Here is a 5,826-nt window from a genome sequence, read left to right on the forward strand (position 1 = left end):
GCAGAATAAAATCTTGAAATCTAACAACCGATCAAAATCCTGGAATTACTGATATTAGACTGTTTTGGCATGAATTGAAGATAGCAACACGGTAGGTTTATGGAAACTGAACTAGCTGGAAATCATAGCATAAAACAACACATGAACTTGTCTTAAAAAGTTGAAAAAAATCAGCCAGAGTGAATCAAGGCCTCCAAAATTAGTTGAGATTGCAGAGGTTCATGGCTCCCCAACCCAGCACCCATCACTGACTCCTGACCATAAGCACTGCACTACTGAAAGTTTTTGGTATAAAATTCTGGCAGGTATTTCCCAAACTAATTCAGCAAGATTTCCTTCTTTTTTCCATCCATGGGGAAGCTTTCCATAGTTTTCCTGTTTAGTGGCTAAGAGGTCTACTCTACTGTTATGCTTACATATTTATTCTTCTCTCACTCAGACATTTATTTTGGGGCAACAGTTCACTCTAGCTCTTCTCCTTTCTTGATTTTCAATCTTGCTAACTAATTATACAATCTTAATAGCAATTATTTCATACAAACAGGTAAGTGTAGTAGTTTTGGTTTGTTTGGTTGATTTTTTTTGTTTGGTTTGTTTTTTTTTGTTGTTTATTTGTTTGTTTCACTCTCTTTTGGTTTTTGTTTTTTATTCCTCTGTTTCTATTTGAAGTATTTGGACTGTGAAGTATCCCGTGGAACTGAGATTTTCCAACAGCTGGCCTCATGTTCTCAGCAGAAACTACTATTATTTATTCCCTTGCACTTCAGTGATAGATTCAGTATTTCCCTCCCATCATTTATTTCATAGATTTTCATCTCTCTCCTTTGCAGATGCTCAAACTACACTCATAACTCCAATAGAGATTTTTTGATGTGTTGCACAGTGCCTTTAATATTGTGTTGTATCTAGTTACACTGGTGGACCATGCTGGTATTTGTCATGGTCCTTCCACATTTCTGGCTAATAATCTTCTTTGTTCACTGTGATTGTCTCCTGGTGGATCATCATGTTGGAGCAGTAGCCCTTGTTATCAATCTCCAAACTCACAGCCTCACTTTCCACTGCACACAATCATTGCAATGACATTTTTATTCCTTCTATCCTCACTTTCATTGCAGCTTTCCTATAGGATATTCCTGTCAGTCCTAATTTCTAGCTCAAGAAAATATTATTTACTATTTGCCCAAAGAATAAACTTGCTAGAAAATTCTCCTTCATCACGTCAGTAGTGCCTATTGTTATCTGCCTCCTTACTAGCTCTTTGTCAAAAGAGCTTTCTTACCCTCATCCCATGTTCCCCCCTGATAATCAAGAATTCCTGTGATGTATTGTATCAGAATGCTAAAACAAATCCAGATCTGCTAAAAGCTTTTCTTTCTAACAGACACACAAGGAATTTCTCTTTGCCATTTTCTGCCACATCCAAAGTTTGTATTATTCTTTTCTCCAACCGAGCTTCACACACTATTAAAATCACACCCCAAAATACCATTTCCTGAATTGCTTTTCTTGTTGTCTAAACATACATCATAAATTGTCCAATCTTCACACATACATCTCATTCTGAAATTTGATTTAATTTCAGATAAGTATTTTAAAATGTATAAGAATACTGATATTTGTGGATGATTTCAGATATATTTGCTTTTTATATCACAGGGCACTTTTGAAATCTCTGAGGCAACCTCAGAACTTTAAATTTCTATACATATAGCTATTACTCTCAAGAAAGGTTGAGCTAATGGACATTTTTCCAAGAATATGAAAACCTAAAGCAAAAATTAATAGAAGAGAGGAGAGCCTGGAGGAGGAATGTTGGATTTGGAAAGCTATTGTGTCCAGAAGGGTCAACTGCTGACAAGCCTTAGGGATCTTTGACACGCATATCCAAAAGCCCTGGACTTCTCAACGTAAGAATAGACCTAAATACATATACTGAAATAATTCCTGAGGGATGTTGAACTGCAGAAATAAAATTTTATATGGAAATAAACTTTTATGGGTTATGAATAATTATGCATCTGCTTGATGCATTTAGGGAATCCAGCTGCTTGCTTAAGGCAGGAGGGTCTCATTGACATGCCCACAAGCCTTGTAGGATACAAATCTAGGCATGAACCTAGATTTATGTTGCATATTTAGAGAGCATATAAACAGGAGAAGGTATGACTGTTTACATAGATGGTTAGTGATAGGACAAGGGGGAATGGTTTTAAACTAACACAGGGGAGAGTTGGATGTTAGAAGGAAGTTTTTCACACAGAAGGTGATGACACACTGGAACAGGTTGCCCAAGAAGGTTGTGGATGCCCCACCCCTGGAGGCATTCAAGGCCAGGTTGGATGTGGATCTGGGAAGCCTTGTCAAGTGGTTGGTGACCCTATACACAGCAGGGGGAGGGTGAAACTAGATGATCTTTGAGGTCCTTTTCAACTCAGGCCATTTTATTATCTGAAGCAAGACACTGGATAAGACACACCTGTATAGGGAAAATGCCTTTCCCAAGAAGGTTGCAGACACTCAGCTACCTTCTCTAGCTCCTATCTTTCACCATCTCTTCCTCAATTTCACAGTTTCCTGGCTTTATTCATTGCATTCCTGGGTTTTGCTGTTTTTTATAACAGACCTCAATTCCCTAACAAGAAAAGGAGCCAGCTATAGTGTTACAGGAATCTTGTGGGAATATAGCTAATAAACAGGTTGAGCAAAGTCTAATTTAAACATGTCTCATTAAAATTAATAACACTATTGGATATGAGAAAGATCAGTTTGGTATGATCAGGGAAACTGAACATAATTTTCATGCAAAGGAATCGTTAGGTGTAAATATTTTTACTTTCTCAAAAATATATTTTGTATTATGCAAAATGCTTGCGCAAAACCTCATATTATATCATATAGACTTCTAAATGGAACTCTGGCAAAATCTTGTACATTTCCAGATAAATCATGATTTATGAGCTGATTTCATAAGCTCATATTTTTTAGAATCATCTCCAAATCAGCCTTATTTTTTAAATTTTTGCTGCTGGTTCACATTGGACACTCCTAGAGTGCTGAGGCAAAGAAGAGAAGACACAGTAATTCATACCAATGGAAAATGCATAGATTAACAGGTATAATTTTCATGCTGGGCATTGTCAAAGAACCCTAGAATCTGGCACTTGGATGAGGTAGAAGGATATTACTTCTTGCCTGGCAGTATCTTAAATAACACTTTCTGTCAGTGATAATTATTATTCCTCTCTCCTAAATAATCAAATTAGTATGTTTACTGGTGTAGATCATTCATATTTATGAGCCCAAACTCAGTAAACAGTTTTGTTTAAAAGACAAAACTCATAGATGCATTCTACCAAAATTGAAGAATTTAAACATCCAAGTGTCAAAAAGAAACCCCACTCACGCACCAGGAAGGTAAATGTTTCAACACAAATTTTCCATGTCGTAGTCACCAGAGAATCCCCATAGTCTGCCCCTACTGAGTATGAAGACACTCGGATTCAATATTTTATTCCCCAGCATAATTATCACTCCTCATTTTTCAGACTGAAGTGAGCCCAGATGTACAGACACAAATCTCAGCTGAATACAAACCTACATGATTGCCTCTCTCAGGAACCCTGAGCCTTTAAACAAATGGTTTCATTATGGGAAAAAGAGGTGAGGTGTTTTTCTGCACAGCCAACGTTCTTCATGTCAACAGCAGCCTTTCCCAGCACTGGAACTGAGTTTAAATCTTTCCATTTGTAAGCTGTATGTCAGGGTTTTGAATTGGTAAGCCACTGATTGACGGTAAGGCAAGAAAAGTGGTATTTACCTTGCAGATGTGCCTTTACCAGAAATCCATCCACAATTATTAAGAATTGTGTTGATGTAACTGAGGCACATTACATGCAACAACTCTGTTACAGCGTGGAAAGTCATCTTCCATTGCAGAGATATGATCATCTTCCCTCCTTGATGGAGGCAAAATGAATGCCATAAAACCCATGAAAACCATGACATCAGGGCAATAAGAGGCAGCCCAAGAGATAAATGCAGTATTCTGCATGAAAGAGAATAGAAATTCACCTTATTTACTCCAAAAATAACTTCCCTGACAAAATCCAAGTTCTAACAGAATTGAGTAAACCCAAGTATTTTGCTACAGAGAGAAGTTTTACCTTATGACAAAAAGTTTTGTGGAATACAGCCTTCAGGATGCTGTTAATGTAGTAGACTTTAAAGCAAATCTCACAAGAGTCCCTTTCTAACGGCAAAAAATAAACACCTTCAGTTTTCTACAGCAGCTACTATCAACCCTGGACTGAACAACAGCGCAATTAATCCCAGCTCCATAGTGCTGGCAAGATACATGTACTGCTGACTGTCTCTGCTGTCAAAGAAGGATTGAAATACATGTTTGAGTACTCTGTTCTCTCACAATTTGATTTTGAGATCTGACAGAGAAGACCTGGGGATAATTTTGCATCTGTTCACAAGCAAAAAATAAAATATATATACACATAAAAAAGCACAACCATCCTCTGCTTGCTGAACTCAGGCCAAGAAAAAACAGACAATTGTAAAAAGTCAGATGTGTTTATTTCTATTTTTAATAGCCAATCAATGTGTTCTTTGCAATCACTAAGTCTCATTCTTTTTTCCTAATGGGAAGATACCCACAGGGAAATTACTGCTAACAAGAGGCGGGTCCCTTCATTAGTCCCAGGAAAAAGTATTTGCAGCCAATCATAGCTTTAATTAAGGATCTGACCCCACTCCTAATACAGACAGTGGCAAAACAGCCATTAGGTCCAGAGAACAGAATGAGGCACTGAATAAAACCCATTTGAACCTGCAAGCAAGTTGCTTGTAAGCTTATCACAATTTCCATCAATCATTGAATATGGGGCTGCAAGGGACCTCGAGGGGCTGACTGGTTCATCTCTCTACTCAAAAGCTGACAAACTGTTCCTAAACTACTCCTGACAGCTGCTTCTCTAACCTGTCCTTATAGTCCCCTACAATGCTGGAATTTCCTCTATTTCCCCAGGCTGTCTCTCACCAATCTCTGAGCCTTAGAAAAGTTTTGAGTTTTGTTTTTCCCTCCTCTACTGCATGGTCTAAATCTTCTCAGCCATGGTTTGACCGTCTGGTGGACTCTTGCTCTGGGTTTCATTCTCTTTAGCTTCTTGCTGGTGCAAGGAAGGTAGATTAATATTTCACACAGTAGATGATATTTCAGACCTGAGCTGGACAAACACATGCCTTCAGATGTGACATGGGTCATCTTGGCTGGAACTTCACTAGAAGTTGTGGGAAACCTTCAGTTCTCCATCTTTGGAAACATGAAGCCTTTGATTAAATTCTCTATTTCCCAGAACTGCTGCTTGAGGATGATAATTGTAGCTGCAGGAGGGCTGACTTTCTGATGTTAAACCTCCCAATGAGCTCTAAGAACAAGCAGTAGCTGGAATAATCTGTTCAAAAGAGGCACATTTTAAATACATTATTTATGCTACCCTGCAGGGGGGGAAATTGTTGTTATTCTCAGTTAACCACCATTTGGTGACCCAGGACTCCTCCCATTACCTGCTGAGCCAAGTTAGCATGTTGCAAAATGCAAAATAAAACTTAATTTATTATGATTAAGCACCATGTGACAAGTAAACAGTCCCAGCACAGCAGTGGCCAGAGTGACTTTCTTCCTGAAAGCTCCAGTCCTCACTCCTCTGAAACTTGTACTTGTTTGTCTCCTTGATGCATTTCTTCCCTTTTTCATTGTTTGACACTGTTTGGGAATGATTATATATATGTTTTGTTTCCCCTCAAACTTCTACA

This window comes from Meleagris gallopavo, chromosome Z, assembly GCF_000146605.3.
Source record: "Meleagris gallopavo isolate NT-WF06-2002-E0010 breed Aviagen turkey brand Nicholas breeding stock chromosome Z, Turkey_5.1, whole genome shotgun sequence".
Classification (NCBI taxonomy): Eukaryota; Metazoa; Chordata; class Aves; order Galliformes; family Phasianidae; genus Meleagris; species Meleagris gallopavo.